The 19,270-nt window shown below is 35.9% G+C and overlaps 1 protein-coding gene across 22 annotated transcripts in view; it reads right to left on the reverse strand.

The window, feature by feature from the left end:
* NRXN1 (neurexin 1) overlaps window positions 1–19,270 on the reverse strand; it is a 1,115,712-nt gene that overhangs the window by 846,257 nt on the left and 250,185 nt on the right. The gene's annotated exons all lie outside the window — the stretch shown is intronic.

Consider the following 19,270-nt stretch of genomic DNA (forward strand, 5'->3'; position numbering starts at 1 on the left):
ACCAATAGCCTTCAAGAGAGGAGTTAGCATTTGATGTCTCAGCATTACCAACTGGATCCTCTTTCCAGTATCAGCCCATGAGATGTGCCACGCTCACAAGCAAAACAGGCAGCAAAAAGAATGGTGCTATTTTCATTCTCTAACATGAAGAAATCTATGTACTTCTAGAATGGAATGGACAGCTCTCTTATGCTGCTTTATTACAGAGATGTCTGTGGAGTCTGCAGCTGGAGGAGATTAGTGAGGTCCTTATCCATCGGAGAACTTCAAGTTTCTCTAAAACTAAAACAGGAAGCTAAAATAGTTGAAGCAACTCAGGACCAGATGCAACAATGCAAACATGTTGGATTTTCTTTTCTTTAATGCTTCATATAATTTCATGACAGAGCTGCAATTATGATGCTTAGAACTTCTGACCTTCATTTAATAGCTGACTCTCTGATGACCAAGATTAATTAGTTAAAAAACCAAAACTAGATGTTAATGAAAAGTAAAAGTTTATCCATCATGTAATGCAATGGAATTTTATTCTTTAAAGAGTGAGAAACAAATATTGATTATATCTTCCTTCTTATGAGCTATTTTAAAATAATCATTATTCTGCCCCTATTTCCCCACTCCAAAATGCATTAGGTTGGTGGTATTTTTTGCTGCTAATATGGTCTTCTTTCCTTTTGGGCACATACGTCGTGCAGACCAATTTCATGTTAGGAAATAAAAACTGTAAGAAAAAAACGTTTTAGAGCTCTCACTCATCTCACCAAACTAATCACAAAGTTATGCTTCCAAGACAGCCACATATAGGAGTGTGGTCTATTCCAACATGAGGATTCTTTCCAAGACAGTTTGGAGCTAATTTACCAGGCTGATTGATGACTGAAGTTTCATCCCATAAAATGATCGTAGCCTAAGGGAATGTATCACAAAGCTATGTTCAAGGGTTTATTAGAGTTATTTATTAGCACGAAGATTATTAGCAAACCCAAAATAAAAAAAAAAAAAACAATCATTGATTCTTGGCAAAAGCATAAGTACGAGAGCAATGGTGTGTATAGGTAGCATCTAAACCAGAAAATAGGGATCCCTGGGTGGTGCAGTGGTTTGGCGCCTGCCTTTGGCCCAGGGCACGATCCTGGGGGCCCGGGATCGAATCCCACGTCGGGCTCCCGGTGCATGGAGCCTGCTTCTCCCTCTGCCTATGTCTCTGCCTCTCTCTCTCTCTCTCTGTGTGACTATCATAAATAAATAAAAATTTTAAAAAAGATAAACCAGAAAATACTTTTCAATTCTTATAATAAACAATGAAATATTGGGGGTAAACCACATATTGCCTATGTATGTATATTTCAAGGCAAGAATGAATGACACTCCTACAAATTCTTTTTCATCTATCTAAGAGTGGAATTTGTAAATCTCACAATGCATTCTGTGCAACATCCTGCTCAATAGCAAGAAGAGGCATTGATGGGAGCTTGGAGCTCAGAGTCTTCCAAAGCTCAGAGGTTGCACCATTAAAGATATGTTTTACATAGGCAATATGTCTTTTCAGCCTGGGCTTTTGGACAATTTACATATGTCAAAAACACTGGTATAAACCAAGACACGCTCCGTGAGTAATCAGACAACAATTTTGCTACCATCTTGGAATATGACTGGGAGAAGTTTCATTACTCTGCGTCTCAGTTCCTAGCTATACCATATAAGATAAGCACATAGTTGGGAAAAAAAAATCCAATGACATGGTGCATGAAAAAGTTCACCATAAAGGATGTGTTATGAAAGTGCATGATACAAGTTGTAAAAGGGCTAATGTATCAGAAACATCAGTAGACTTCAGAATGAGTCGTATAGTCTATTTTTGCTTCAATTAAAGAGATGAAGGTAAATATGCTTACGTTGTTTCACTCTGGAAAGCAGAGGTGGGAACCACTGCAGCCACGAGTTTTATTAATAAAATCTGGGCCCTTTCTCCACCAGTGATTAGCACTATCCATCTAACTGACCGAGGTTCTCTTTAATTAGTCAACAACTGATAAAGATTATCAGGGTGAAGATTACTCCTATTATATCTTGCACCAGCAGTTATTTGGAGGAAAAGCGTTCTCCACTTATCAAGTCTCAGGAAGCTGCCTCTAGGAGAATTACAGCTTCAGCACAAGCAGATCATAGACTCAGTTTACGCTTCAAGAAACTCTATTTAGTGGTGACTGCACATAGGTCATTTTTAAAAATCTCACTGCACACAGCCTGATCCTGTACTACTCAAACACGTCAATTGTTATGATTCATTATTCTTCAAAGGCCTCAAGTTGGTGTTCAATATTCCACTGGGAGCTTGGCAAATGGATCTGTCCCTTCATGAGTTATTAGGCAAGTTTCAACATGTCTTTTCATCAGCATGAGGGAGTCCAGAGAACCCAGCCTCTGTAAATTCAGAGAAAGGCCCTTGTATTTTACTACACATGGAAGGGGTGCTAGTCACACATTACTTGCTCCAACCATAGGCCTCTGCTCAGGCCCCTCTCCTCTTGGTTTCTTATGCTCTAGCAGTCAGATCTTAGGTACTCCCCAAGACCCAAGATCCCGTATCTTTTACAAAAACACTTCTAATGATGGAAGCCTCTCTGCCAGTGGACTTTACAGAGCATCTGTGTGGCATTGTTTCCCCATCAAACCACCTCTTCTTTGGTAGCTCCTTTCTTGTCAAAACACCATGTATCCAAATCATACGACTCTCACCTTCACATGCAGCCATTCAAAAAGGTCTCTGACAGTCCCTAAATATATCTCAGATCTCAACACTTCCCCCTCAAAACAAACGAAGCCTGTTTCCATTAGAGCAGTGTTTTTCAACCATATGTCCATATGTAGGGGGGCTGATGGAGACATCAAATCTCCAGGACATCGTGTAGCATGGCTGCCTTACCTGGAGGTGCGATGCACGGTTCACAGACAGCACCCCTGGTTATTTATATTGTTCCAGGCTCTGGAATTTTACCTCACACGCAACATCCTCCCAACTGTTTTTTTCACCTTAAGTTCTATTCTCCTAACCATGACCTCCACCAACTAATAAATTCTCTACCTTGTTTGCTGAGTGATCTTAACACAAGCCTGATTCCGCCAGGCCCTTGTTAAACAAACCTTCAGTGTCTCCTCATTCTCTTGCAGGCTAAGTTCAAACTTCCCAGCAAGGTAGAGAAGGCTGCAACTTCTGTTCTGGCCTTTCCTAGCTTTCTAGCCCCTTCTTTTTTCATCCTATGCTCCCCTCCTCCTTCCCTAGTCCAGATCTTACCCCTCAGAATTACTTGGGGTTTTCTAAATGGCATCAGTCATTTCTTTAGAGCTTTTGCATAAGCTCTGTTTCCGACTGACTCGGGCTCTACTTTGTCTCACTAAATAGGCTACTTAGCTTCTTCAAGACCCTCTTCATTTATCACTTCCTCCTTGTGAACTCCTTTAACCTCAGAGAGCTTCTGAGCAGACTCTCCTCCTTTTCTTTAGCGTTAACATTACCATGATCCATATCGTAATATATCACACACTAATTACCCTAGCTCTATCTCCATCTCCTTGGACTATCAGCTCTTTAAACCAAGGAAAGTGTCTCATTTTTACTTTTCTCTTCTTTTCCTTTCTGATCCTTCCCTTTTCTTATTTTCTTTTCTTTCTTTTCTTTTCTTTTCTTTTCTTTCTTTCTTTCTTTCTTTCTTTCTTTCTTTCTTTCTTTCTTCCTATCATTCTATTTTTCATCTTTCCCTTTTTTTCTTTCCTTATGTTCTCAATTGTCTGGCACTAAAGGATGACTAAGCAAATAAATGGATGAGTGAATGATATGACAGTTCAAAAAGCTAGGAAAAAGTAAGTGGGACAGTACAGTGTAGTAGAAAGGTTTTGAAATTCACACTCAGCAGTTTTGTAAAACTGGACAAATCAAACTCTTTAGGGCCAGCTTCCCCAGTTTTATAATAAAATTAATAGTATCTTTATCTGTCTCTCTAGGTTTTTGTGAGAATAAACTAGTTTCTCTAGCTGAAAGCTATATGACGCTATTATCAATTAATCTCAACTAGTTACTTCATTTCCTGACTGTCCAAAACACTTTTTTGAACTATGAGTTTTCAAATTTAGGGTCAGAGAGAATTGGGATCAGGTCTGTTTACTAGTTTATCACTAATTACTTCTTATTTAATTTCTCTAGGCCTCAATTTTTTTTTAACTGTGAAATAATGATGACTATTTCATTGGCTCTTGTGGCTACTAAGTAGGATAAAACATATAAAGTATATGACATTAATAAGAGCTTAATTAATGGTTATTCTTCCTCCTCTCCCTTCGTATTATTATTGTTATTATTATTATTATTATTACATTAGGTACCAAATAAATACTTGATGCATTAAAATTAATGAACTGAAAACTTTTTTCTTTAATAAGCTGAAAACTTTTCATGCCTCAGAATGGAATTCCCAATTTAACTTCCTGGCCAGTGTGTAGCGAGAGAAAGAGAAGGGTCCCAACACTGAAAGATTATTTTTCTTCGAGCACATGTCAGAGTTCTCCACTTTTGTCTTGTAACTCTGCTGGTGAAGGTGATATTTCATCCTATGAAGTCAGTTATGAGATTTCCTATACAGGTAATGAAAAAGCCTATAACAGCTAGCGACCTGCCTTCCCTGCTGTTACCTCCACAGAATAATTTTGCCATAAAAAATAAAGGGGACATCTCCTTTTATTGAATTATGACAAATTTTCAACTGACTTATTCCTCTTGGAACTTAAGAGTGTCCTACTTTCCCCTCCAATGACACTCCCACTGAGATGACATGTGACACATCGCAGGGAAGCATTAGAACTAAAAGAAGGTTAAGGCTTTGCCACATCCATCAGCACTTCCTTTTGCTTAAGAACAAACATCACTCCCTCTTGTCTCCTTAGTCTATATCTCTTTGTTCTAAGGATCTTTTTATTCCACTGGCCAGGAAGAGATTTACAGGCAAAAGCCCATGTAGAGCAACAGGGACACCAGCATTCCCTCTCCCTTCCTCCTTTCCTCCCATCCATATATAGTTATTGAATATCTGCTATTTGTAGCTCTGAGAATACAATGCTAAGCAAATAAAGTCTCTGCCCCTAAAGAATTATGGGGAAACATAGCATAGAGCAGATGCATTGCTAAAAAAATTCCAGATTGAATAAATGGCGAGCAAAAATACTTTAAATGCAACAGTAAAACCTGATATCTAAAGCTGAGTCTTTAAGGTAAGTATTCTTTTTGGAGGCTGGCAATCATTTAGCAACTATTTCACTTCCAGCTACAGAGAAGTTAAAAATGAGTAACACATATGGAACATTTACTATGTACCTGGTATTTCTACCATTCCCTTTTCAGGTATTCTCACTTGATTGTCACTCATACACAAAAATTCCTATATGGTCATATGCTTATCATTATATCCATTTTACAGATGAGGAAATAGACTCAGAACAGTTAAGCAATTTGCCCAAAATTATGCTGTTAGCGGCTGCCCTTGGACCCAGGCATCCTGGCTGTGGAGAATATATCCATGGATATAGAAACTATGATACATTGTCTCCAAAGGTGTTTCAGAAAAATTCATTGCAAAAGTAAAGGAGTGGGTGTCATGAATCTGAAAATCAAACCACATCAACAGGACTCAGAGACACTAAATTGCCAAAATGCTCAAAGGCTTGATTTGCTAGTTTTTTTTTCTGTAAATAATAGAATTAAGTACTTTATTTCTTAAGGCAAGTATACCTGTAAGAGTTCCTGCTGCTAAAGATATTAATCATGTATTTGTAGAATTTGCAGAGAAACTTTCCTCAATGTTCAACTATCTACAAACTGCTGTTGTTATAGTTGTTTGTAAACAAAGAAAACATCTGGTCATTCCTGCCTCATCTTGTCTCAGGTTGATATTTGCAGGGGAAGAAAGAGATATCAGACCAGCTACTGTGAAAACGACTCTGACCAACCAAGAGATAAGTTCTTTACATGAAAGCAATTTAATTACCTTGTAAGACATCTGAGGCACAATACTTAATTTCAGAGGGAAAGAAAGGGCTTTCTTTCCTTCTCTTATTCTAGTAGACTTTACCACATTTTCCTGTGTCTATAACCCTAACTGTTCACATTACAAGAAAAGCTTCCTAATTTTTCTGAAATGTAAACACAATTCTACTGATCCATCATCTTGTAAATTCTGTCTTAGAAAAGGGAAGAGACTTCTCTTAGACAAGAGCTAGTCAAGTCTAAGTTGTCACCAGGAAAGGAAAAGTATCTCTTTCTAGGTGTTTGCCTATTTTTCCTCACTTCTCCCTGTTTTTTTGTCATCACCACCCAGAGAAAAAGGAAGGGAGAGGAAGTTCTGCCAAACATTGCTGTAGTATCAACTGAAGGCTAGCGAGGTGTGCACATGCCAGCAGGAGAGGGGGACTAAATAGAGTATGCTATAGGATATCAAACGCAATTATGATCAAGGGTTCTAGATAGTCAACAGAGCCAGGAGGGGTAGAAAGTCTAGCATTACTAGACACCTAGCAATATACTCATTAGTGAAAGTCATACCTAAGTGAAACAAAGAGTACCTGGGAGATCTATCTAAAGGAATGAACCAAGATTTCTATCCATACTAAGCCATTTCAAAGATAGGAAAACTATTTAAAAATATTTAAGTTAAAATTAACAAAATATTTAGAATTCAATAACTAGATGGATGACTTCTGATTCTGACTCTCATGAGAATTTGGACAAATATGTCAGTTAATTTCAAGGAGCCCCACATGGTAAAGGCAGTTGCCCAGGGAATTTGCTAAGGTCCTGCTTCATCAAACTTAGAGATGACACAGTTATCATAGCTGTGGGGGAAAAATACATGGCCATTATGGGAGTGTATCTTAAATACCAAAGTTAAAAATGTCTTAGGATATTATCTATCTATCTATTTATCTGGTTTATCATGATATTATATATCATGATACTATAATTTTTATGTCTTTTCCCTCTAACTAGATTGTAAACTTGACTGCAGAATGGATTCATTAAATTTAAATCTAAAGTGCCCAGTATTTGTTGTATATTATACGTATTTTTCATAAATGCTTACCAAATAAATCTGTCCTAAATGTTTATTTGGCAGAGAGAATTTCTATCAGACAACTCAATGAACATTAATCTGGTGACTACCAGATTTCTGGCACTGTGCTAAGGCAGTGGGGATGCAGGTATGGACAGAAAATAGTTCCTGCCCTTGAGAAGGTCACAGTCTAGTAGATGAGAACATCTGTGAATGTACTATATACAATGTAGTACATACAATGCTATGGTAAATATCTTTGCTAAACAAATATTCCTTTAAAATGAGTTAACTCCCTGAATAACACATTCACATTTCTGTATGCTGAGTTTGTTTGAATTTACCTATGCAATGTAATTTACATTACTAATGCATTTTAACTCTGGGCCATACATGTAATACAAATAAGGACAAACAATTAATTTTTTTTATTATAAACATGCCTAAATATATAGCTGTACACTAAAGAGACACCAGAAGAATTCAGATTTTTGATTATGAGTGCTAAATAACCCTGATTTATAATTTATTATAATCTCCATTTGCCCATATAAAGACAAATAATAAAAACACTAACTGTATTTCTAATTCCAGACAGGATTTTGGCCCTGAATTCCTGCCCAGGACTGGTAACTATGCATTTTTGCAAATGTGCAGCCAATTCCTTTTCTCATGAATGTGATGTGTTTCTTCATGGCTGATACAAAAGAAGAAATGTTAGGATTGTTGTTGAAGATTCCCTGCAGTAGAAGACATACGTAAAATGTTCTATTGAAAAGGGTACTAAAAAAAAAAAAAAAAAAAAAAAAGGAAAAGGGTACTAAACTCTGAGATAAGGAGATACAGATACTAGTTGAAAGTGAGTATTACTAAAATATGGCTTCAGACAGGAACCAAGCGTATTTAGGCTTCTGTTTCTTTCTTTATAGCAGGAAAGCATCTGAGTAGGAAGTCTCTAATGTCACTGCTAGCTCTAGGTCTGCAGGATTTAGTGATGAGCAGTAACCTCAGAGAAGATTTTATGTGCAAGAGATGGTTGGTTGCAGCTGGGTCACTGACAATCTCCATGCGGGAATTCACACTCCGAATGAGACTCTTACATATTGATAGTTCACAGCTCCCTCATCTTCACACCCTATATGCACTCCCTTGTCAAATTCCCAAAATGCATTTTGATTCAGGAACATCAGCTGGTAAAGCAACAGCCCCCCAAACAACAGCACATTCACAGATAGCCTGAGCTTGAAAACCAAACTTTTCTTCAAATTTTTAAAGACACAGTCTCAGCTTAAGTCAACTTCCTAAAGAATAAAGCAGGTGGCAAGTGTTAACACTTCATGTTTTCCTAAAAATTGAGTAGAGAAAAAAAAATGTAAATCTGTTCCTTCACATCAATTTATGAGGCTTTGGCAATGCTGGGGGAATGAAGCTATTGCTTCTGAATTCTGCCTAAGAGAATCCACCTTTTTCCTCACCACTACTAGATTACCTGTTTTTAGACAGCACCAAAGGTATCTTTTCCAACGCCAGAGGGCAGCCCTTAAAAAAATCTGCAGTTAAGCCACAGTAGGCCAAACCAAGCCTGTAGGATCACAGATGGGTTAGTCAACTCAATCACAAGCATTCCCCTAATTTCCAGCAAGGAAACCTGCTGTCTCTCTAATACACTGGTATCATTCCCCTGGGGCAAGGTCTCATTTCTCTGGGTGTCTTATTCATAGAAATATTATACTTTTTGGTAAATGCAAACGTAGGATAATTTTTTTTCAGTCAAAAGCAATTCACAGAGTGGTTTGTTTAAAAGAGAAGGAGTGAGAAATCACTTTCTCCACATTTATTTTCCCAAGGTTTTTCACTCCTTTGCAGAATGAGATTCCAGCTTTGAGAGATATTAAGAAACCAGTAACCACGGGACCCGTTGCCTGGAAACAGCCTGATTACAACCAACTCACTCAGCTACAAGGAAATTTTACCCGATCCTTTAGGACCATTTGTCAAGCCTTATTATGATGATAAAGAAAATTTATACTTTCGTAAAGCCTTCAAAAATTATTGCCATGAAACTCTGCAAAATCTGGGAATCTGCTTTGGGGAAAAAAATGGGAAATTAACGTGACCATACAGTGTCAAAAACTGACAGCCTAGACAAAATAAAGAAAAATTAGTTCAGGACCATGCACAGAATTCAAAAATCAAAAATCCAAATCCAGTGCTGAACAAATAATGTCTGGGAATTGTACTGTCTGCCAGGGGGGTTAGAAGCCAAGGCAGCCAGAAAGTCACTAATAAAGGTCATTTGTATTCTGTAGCAGCGCGGCTTAACTTGTACTTCCTTGTATCTCCAATGGGGAACTTTCAATTAGATGCTGCCATTAACAGCTTAACAGCTGCTTTGAAACATACACCAGTTGGGCCTGTTGTGCCCTGACAGGTGGACAAGATTTGTCAGGAAAAGAACATGATATAAACATTGCGGAAGTTTAGTAAGTCTAAGAATGTGTATACAATTTTTTAAAACAATAATCATCTCAGAAAATAGGACCCGTTTTTTTTTTTTTTTTTTTTTTTACTTTAGAGGAATAGTTTTTTTTTTTTTAATATTTATTTATTTAAGAGAGAGAGAGAGCACACAAGCACAAGCAAGGGGAGAGGTAGAAGGAGAGGGAGAAGCAGACTCCCTTCTGAGCAAGGGAGCCTGATGGTGGGCTCGACCCCAGAACCCTGGGATCATAACTTGAGCGAAAGGCAGGCACTCAACCAATCGAGTCACTCAGCTGCCCTGAGAAGGAAGAATTTTTTACAAACATATGAATGTGTGTATATATGTCTGCATGTATGTGCATATATACATCTGTGTGTAGAAAGAATTTTTTTCTTTCAAACATAGTATGAGTTACAAAGATACATTGGTGAATCCTGGCTCCACTAAATGATTTCTCCTGCCATCTATCCATTCAGTTGCATTAGACTTGGATACATCTCACAGGGTAGCTCAGATATGACCTGGGACTCCTCTTAATACGGGCTTTGCCATTGCTTGGATTTATGATTAATTTCTAGATACATCTATTATATTCTGGCTGGTGATTAGAGATGCATAGTTCAGTGAAACTCAGCTATCAGCATTTTGAATTAATTTTTTTAATCTCGGTTATAGAAAATGAATTCAGTCTATTAACTGTAGGTAAATGTTCAATACTCTAGAGCAGCAGAGATTTGTGGAGAATGAAGTTCAGAGGCTCCTGTGATACGTATAACTTCCAAAAACAGGAAGGCCACCTGTAAATGCTATCTGGACTCTTTGTGCTCTTTAAACCCTATCCGAGCAAGACACAAGAATGTGATTTTCCACTTACAATGCCTAATTTGTCCTGACTCATTCTTGGTCATTGGTTGAGTTTCCCATAACTCAAAAGCCATCCCTTAAATACAGACTGATACACATATAGTGAAAAATTCTCTGGTACACAACCAGCTGGCCCAAGGAGGAAAGAATAGTCTGTGAAGTTAAATGCACCTGCATTGTGGCACTGTGGCTTCTCTGTCAGGTATGGCATGAGGAGGTTAAACTCAGTGTCCTACAAACAGGGATCTCATGCTGCCAAATAAAGTGCATTTACTTGACAATATGAGAATAACACTTTCTTTTCGTGCTCTGTTTTTGACAAAAAATTATTAGTGAAAGTACTACATCTTAGTAACAAGCTACGGTACAACTACTTCACCTACTTCACTTCCTTTACCCATATAAGAATATTTCTTATTTCTGTATTATAGTAATTCGAATTTTACATTTCAATCCTTCTTATCACCATTATGGTTAGCATCATCTCCTAATCCATAATCTCCGGAAAAACTTACTCTCCTTATTCAACTCCTTCAAATTTTGCCCAAAGGATCTCTCTTCAGGTCTTATATTTTGCTTTGTACTTTAATTTGTAACTCTTAACACTTATTATTAGTTTCTAATGAGACACAGAAAGGCTATAGGGAGTTAAATGTTTTCACAGGCAAACCTGTATTCCTCTCCTTTTTCAGGGGAGGGAAAAGGATAGAAACAGAAGCTGCCAGATAGAAGGCCTGAAATAAATGACCTGCACCACCCATAGCTGAATTCACCTCTTCTTCCAGAATGTTTCATAAGAGAGAATCAATAAAAGCTGAATCTGAAACATCGGTGCAGTGTAGTAGCTAAGCTCAGTGAGCTCCCAAGCTAATCCTGTGTTCTCAGAAGCTGTAAGTGCAAATCCCTTCACCTTTGTTCAGGGGGATGAGCTCACTACATAAATTGGCCTGTTTTTTGACCTCAAATTCCAGGTGGGACAGGGTTGGGGGTGGCAGAAGCAATGAGAGGGAGGATTTCCAGGCCATTTGTTCTAAACTGAGGTACTTTGGCAGAAGGAAGGACAAGGTCGAGTTTCCATGGCCCTGAGCTGAGTCACACAGCTGGAGTCACACTCTGCTCGACACAAATGTCTTTTGCTCACCCACAAGCAACACAAAGACTGCAAAGAACACTGCCAAAGAACAAGCCAAGTGCCAGTGGCCGTTCTCATTATCTAGGCTACCTAATAAGGTAACCCCATACAACCTGCCTACTAAATTAACATTCATCGCAATTTTTCTTTTTTTTTAATGCTATTGATTAATATATTCATTAAATAAGAATGAAGACCAAAATCGTTGCAAATAGTATGAGGGTCAGTATTTTTAATTATACAGAATTAAAAAAATATATGTAATGTTTGTTCTTTTTAATGATTCTGTTGCCTTAGGGAAAAATACTCATTGGAATATTTAAATTTCATCATCATCCCCACAAAAGCATCTATTTAAAAGAGAGAGAGAGAGATTAAGCTTGCTAAAAAGCCCCTAAATATCTGCACTTAACTGAAATAAGTAGTTGGAAGCATAAAATTAAACACATTTTAGATGGGTTGATTTTTGGACATTTAATACAGCTGAATAATATGACTGTCATCTTATTTCAATTTCTTTAACCTTGTAGAACTCTCTGAAGTAGCACTAAACAATAAATACTGCATGCATGTCACACAAAAACGTAAATGTTTATATTTAAGGCTCTATTTTAGCTGATTGTATATTTCCCTTGAAAGTAATTTTTTAATAAAATAATGCTCAAGTAATTTCTACTACATGTATGGCATATGTTACTCAAAAATTAAATATCATGAAGGAAATTGTAATTACTTCAAAATGGTATATAATCAACTGATTAGAGCCATGCATTTAATATGTGTTTTGTAATTCCAGCTTTTATAAGAATCTTGGCTTGGAAAATCAAACCATTAAACTGCAATGGAGCCCTGATGACTCAAGTCCTTGTTCCTGATGAAAGCATCCAGACAGTTTGAATGTATCACTTGCTTCTCATCCATAAATAGTTTCTTACCATTTATGAAATCCTTGTTATGATGTCAGCTATTATATAGCATATTTTCTTCTATCTTTAATCACCAATGAAATTTCTAAACTACCTAATGCTGTCTAAACTAAAACAAGCAAATAAAAGCAAAAGTACAAAATAACAAGCACAACTTGATACATTTACTCATGCCTGTTGATTACATATTTTTCTTCTCTTGCTTTGTCTTCACTATTAGTATAAAAATTTCTAAGTGCAAGAATGTTGCCTCCTCATTCCTTACCCCATCCTCAGCTGTAGCATAAATAAAATAAAATAAAATAAAATAAAATAAAATAAAATAAAATAAAATAAAATATAAACAGACAATATAATTTGCCTCATTATAGCTCCAAGATGGTCTGATTTCCTGTGTGGTAAAATGTTTCCACTTCCTCATTTCAAACTCCACCCAAGCCAATTGGTAATATAGTCTAGAGAGTCCGTTAATACAAGCATCCCAGATGAATAGGATTCTCAAACAATGACAGAGAGAATAGTTCTTTATCCTGTGAGGTCCCAGAGGACAACCAAAATCTCAGCAATACTGTATTTCTTTTGCTGCTGTGCCATTCTAACAATTTTTTCTCCTCTGAGATAATCTCATCCTATCCTTTGATTTGTATTTCTAAACCACCTGATGAATTTAGATTCTATAAAGATTTCCTCCAACTCTTATGTCCTATTGTGATCTGAAAAACTATTGTTAACAATGACATGTTAGAGTTGTTGTCATTCCATTAACATATGCTTTGAGAATTCCTAAATCCCCATATTTATGACTTAGAGAATAACTAGCAAAACTATGAAGACTATTTATTGAGCTTTGCCTTTAAAGATACAAGGGCGGGGACACCTGGGTGGCTCAGTGGTTGAACATCTGCCTCACCTCAGGTTGGCTCAGGGCCTGATCCCAGAATTCCAGGAGCAAACCCTGCATTGGGCTCCCCATGGGGAGCCTGGTTCTCCCTCTGCCCCTGTCTCTGCCTCTCTCTGTGTCTCTCATGAATAAATAAATAAAATCTTTAAAAAAAAAATAAAGATTCAAGGGCTGATACATTAGTGGACACTGTCAGAGTTCTGCCCAGGTTGTCACTACCAACTACAGAGAGAAGACTCCCCAACTAATCATTTAATGAATAAGTTGAAAGGAAAATCAAAGTAGTTTTCATTCACCAAAAACATACATTTGTACTTTTTTCTCAATTCAAACATTTTGTTTGACATTTGGTGTCTTTATAAACTCTTGTTTAACTCTTCCAGGAAAACATCCCCAAGTTCACTCAGGGTGATTCTTTTCTATTGGAATGGGAATCATCTCTAAACACACATTTATGCATTGTTTAATTGGGTGTGATATGGTTGTTGGCATTGTAATAGAAAAACTTCACAGTCTTTGACCTCTAGATGCTTGAAATATAAGATAAAGTAAATATTCCAAAATATTACTGTGGAACTAATGCATAATGGGCCATTTAAAATAATACTATGAACAAATCAACTGACGTTTTGACATTTCTGAGAACAATGTATGTCCCTTCAAATTTTAGCTTCTGTTGGATCATTAGGCACAAGTTTGAACAATTCCAAGAAAAACTTAAAAACAAAAATTGGATATAAAATATCAAGGTTTAAAAACATATTTTAGAGAATGATTTGCTCAATAAAATTATTTGGTGCACACATTTAAAATAGCATATTTTTTCTATTGGATTCAAATGGATTAAAATATGTTATTATTTCAACAGAAATTTGAGATGGGTTCAGGATTTGTTAGTAATGCCAAGGATGGACAAACGGAGGAATTTCTTATGCTAATTTCTGATCCATTATTTTAAAATATTCATGTTTTTTTAAAGTGCTGTATCCAGCTTTTGAGCCGCTAGTGGGAACTTCTCCATTTGATTAAACATCCCTGTGTATGAATAATTGGACAAAAAAGCTTTTATACCAAACCCAACATGCAAACAGACACACAGAGTAAATCCTCATACCAACAGACATTTCATGTAGAATGATTAAGAAAATCCAAGTGAAGCCCATATTTCATTAGTATGGAGCGACTTCCACAAGTCCCCAGGCCACTTGCAGTTATAACTCTTAAGTTTTCTTCTGAGACTGAAGTCCTGCCACATTACAGTGTCAGAAGCCAATATTCTTCAGCCAGTGTCCACCAATCCTGCTCCCATGCAAGAAAATGTGACACAATCTACTGCTAGGTCTTAAAACACATAAATCTTTGATTGCAGTGTATAGTTAAGTGACCATTTTTTTTTTCTTCTTATGTCTGCCTAAGAAAATCTGCCAGTTTTCTCCCATTAGAATTGGCTGGCAAAGTTAGGAGGTCATCTGCATACTTGTAGACAAAGGTAACCATTTCAAACGATGTAAACATTATCTTCTGATGAATATTTATTTTCTAAATACACAGAGTAAAGATCCAGTTATTCTTATTGGATTGTACATATTGCTAAAATTAACTGCCAGGAAAAGCCTCCAAGAGGTATAATGCCTTTTTATAATATTACTTTTAATTTATTTTAGAAAATGGGATATGAGGTTTAAATGGGTCAAAGAAAATAAAGTAAAAATACTTATGGTATGTATACAAGTTTTCATAGTCAAGTGCCTAAAACCAAACATTTTGAGATTAGTTTACTATGAAAATACCAGGTTAGTGAGGGAACCTTTCACAAGACAGAGCCTTGATTTTTGCAACGGCTTATAAATTGATTGATAAGTTCCTGGTAACATTTAAGGAGCAGAATTGCTTTGGGGCTCAGCCCATGTTGACTACCACTGGCTATTCTGCTACTGTATAGCTTTTGTAAGCTATTTTAGAAGCCAAGTACTGTAGAAACAAAAGCATTCCAATCTGTATCTGGTTGTCTGGCATTACATGAACATCAGAAGAATATATTAACGGAAAAAATGTCAAATACTTGACATCCCTATTAAGGAAAATACAAAAGAAAATATTACATGCTATCTAAATATCTTAAAAGGCTAAGTTCTAACTGATATAAATCCTCGAGGGTCAGAAAAGCAGCATGATGAAATAAAGAAAATATAGTGAACTGAGAATTGGGTCTGGTACAGGTCAAACACATTCTGAGTCTAGTTTCTCCAGTTGTTAAAAAGGGGTACTAAAGTTGCTCTGCTGACCTCTAGTTTATGACAAGGATAAAAGCCTGAATGTGAAAATGCTTTAAAATGTAGACAATTTAACAAAGATATCAGATAATACCATATCATCTTCATTTTTCTGACAATCTTGCCACAGGTTTCTGAACAGGACTGGGGTACTGAGTCATTAATAACATAATTGGGGAGAAGACAGTAGTTTTTAGTCATCTCATTTTTTTTTTTTACACCTGATGAGTTTCTGAGATACAATCAGTCACCAAACTCCTCAGACACATTTAGCAGCAGCAGAAGCAGGTGCCGCTGACAATCATGCCTGATTCTGCAGGGACTGAAGGTATAAAAACAATGAATCATTACAGGTGCGTCTGCCTCTCTTCATTCAAAGGACAAAATGAAAAGAAAATGAAATTCACCAAGCCCAATGTTTTTAAAACAAAAAGAAAAGAGATCAACTAGGAAAGACTTTTCCCGCTAATTTGTAGAAGCAGAATTCAGTTATAATTTAGTAATTGTTTTTTCATAGTCTGCTACTGTGCTAGGTGTTGTCCCAGATTATGAGTCCTGCATAACTTCAAGAAAAACATGGCTTCATAACAGAATATGGGACATAATAATGGCATACAAATAATTCTATTTTCAAGTGGAACCTTGGTGAAACAAGGAGCAAACACCAAAGGCTACTAGAATTAACAAAAGAAAGGTGGCAAGATATTTTAAAAGGTTTAAATAAAAGCAGTAAAGAAGATGGCATTTGAAATAACTAAATGACTTGGGATTTTAGCAGGAGAAATATCAGTGATGACAAAAACTTGAAAGATGGATATATTCAACATTGAGAAATTCAAAATGTTTTAAGAATATCCTGCTACAGATTCCCTATTCTCTTACACTTGCACGTACTTGTACAAAGTGCTCATGTTCATTAGTTACAACAGGTGATGTGGATAACCTAATTTTTTTTAAAAAAGTCCTTTTCAACTGGCAAATAGTACAGTTGAGTTGATATTGATTAAAAAGGTAACATTTTATATTTCATGCAATACATGGTTTTAGAAATATAAAAATGCAAATGTACAGAGTGAAGATCACATATAATCCTATCGCTCATAGCTGTTTACATTTTGTTATATGTCCTTCAAGATTACATCTGAAGGTCTAGCCATAGTGATTATAGTCAACAACATCATAAACAGTTTCCAAGAGTCTAGATCTGAATTGTTTTCAACACAAAATGGTAATTATGAGACATAATAGAGATATTAACTAATGCTACAGTCCCTGTCATATTGCAACATATAAATGTGTCAAATCAACACTTATATACTTTAAAGTTATAAAATATTCTATATCAGTTATATCACGGTAAAAATATTGCAATGGTGAAAAATATTGCCTTTAAGGTGAAAAATATTGTCTATATACATAAACATTTATAATAAAAACATACAAACATTATACATATATTGCTCTGTAATGTGCTGTTTTCACTTCTCAGTATAGCTGAATAACTTAACCTAGCATTAAACACTCTGTGGCTCCCTAGTATACTATTATGCGGGTGGTCCATTAATTAATTTTATTATTTTCTACTATTCCATAACCAAGTCACTATTATTTCTTATGTGAATAACAATGCCATGATCATCTTTTTAGATAAATCATTAAAACCTCTGATTACCTATTTAACTAATTCTAAAATTACAATTACTTTGCTTTTTGATAACTGCCTTCCAAAAGAGTTATTCTAGTTTTCATTCCATCATCAAGCATTAGCCTTACTCCAATAAGATTTCCTAAATATTGGATATTTGAATTTTAACCATCTTTTGCTATTCAATATGTGAAAATAACATTTTATTTATTTTCCTAATCTTTGTTTAGGTTCCTTTTTTTAATACTAAGTTTGACATTTTACAATGCATTAATTACATTTTGTGTGTGTGATACGACTCATCCTCCACTGAAATACAGTAAGTCCACTTTGGGTGCTTTTTCATCTTTAATTTTCCTGTGACTGATTACTGGGTTTCTTCCACTTCACTACTTGTAATATTCAGCTCATATTACCCTTGGAAATATGCTTGGATTCAGGATTTTGTGCATACTTAGTGACAAGGAATGTCCAGGCTCTGAGATTTTACCCAATTTGAAAGCCAACAAGTTAATCTGCTACAGTGTTATAAATGCTGGTTGAAGACTACAGATTCCTAGATCAGAGGTGAAGAACAGTTCATTACCAGAGAATCAGTATTTTTTGGTGCTTGTTCTATGATTCCCATTTTCCATAGAATAACGCAAAGAATGCTAGAAGCCACCAGCATGTGTAGTGGGTGATGTTCAAGGAGCGGAGCTCTGAGCTTAGTAAGCATCAATAATTTATAACGGGCAGTAAAGGTGCCTGCCCTTTGCTCCAAAGCAAAATATTATCTTTATTATACTGGACAATATGTATGCATGGAGGGAAACCGATAGATATAATCTATGTTCCAAGAACATTCATGATAAAACATTCTTGAAATGATAGTCTGGAAAAAAAGGGCAGTCAGTCAGTATCTTACTATGCAAGAGATACAGAGGTGCAAAGGATTTATGGAAAACTGTCTCCAAACACTTATTCCTGAATATGCAGAAAGACAATAAATTTTTTTGCAACAGAAGGATGGAGAGTGAATCAGGGGCATTCAACATTCACACTTTCTTCTCAATTTAGCTCTGTGTACCATCATAACAATAACACATTAGCATAAAGAAAATAAATGAGGGGTAGGTCCTAGTTAAACTGATTTTTGAAAAATTGGACTTCCTAAAATGGTTAAATAGACAGTGGATTTTTATCTTATAAAACAATTCTCTATGGGCTTCTTTAAACGTCACGTACTCCCAACATAATTAGAAGACAAGTTAATCTGAAAATTTTTATACATTTTTTTAAACATGTTAGTTAAGAGGGTGTGCTAAAGACCAAGCTTCTTCAGTTCAAATCTAGCTCAGTGTACTTGATTAAGTTACTTGGTTAAATTCCTTCTGCTGTAAAAATGGATTACTGATGGATATTAACTACATTCTCATAGAGCTGGTGAAATGTTTGACTGAATTAAGGGATATGTATTGCTTTTGATGGTGTCTAATACATAGGAAATTCTCAGTACATGTTGGTCACCGTGATTCTATTCTTACCACCTAAAATGAGGTCATTAAGTAAATATTTTCTCTTCTGCTCTTTTATCCTCTGTGTACAACTAACTACAAGACATTTTCTTTTCTTAATTTGGAGGGTAAATGCTACATAAAATAAGCTTTACAAAACTAACTCCAATAAGAAATGGATATGGTTTCATTCATATTATGAGTTATTTCTAAAATTGAAAGAAAAATATTAAGAAAAAGATGCTGAGTTCCTTAAGGTTGGTTGTATTGTCTATGAGAACCTCTTTTATCTCTATACTTCTGTGTATTTTGCTAACAAAGAGCCATGAATATTAATAAAAATTAATTTGTAGAGTTCGTAAAGCTCTATAACATAGTATTCACTTATATATAACAATCTTAGAAGCACAGGGAGAGAGTCCTAAAAATGTTTCTGAGGGCACAGAAGGCTGTA

This window comes from Canis lupus, chromosome 10 (genome assembly GCF_003254725.2).
Source record: "Canis lupus dingo isolate Sandy chromosome 10, ASM325472v2, whole genome shotgun sequence".
NCBI classification, from domain to species: domain Eukaryota; kingdom Metazoa; phylum Chordata; class Mammalia; order Carnivora; family Canidae; genus Canis; species Canis lupus.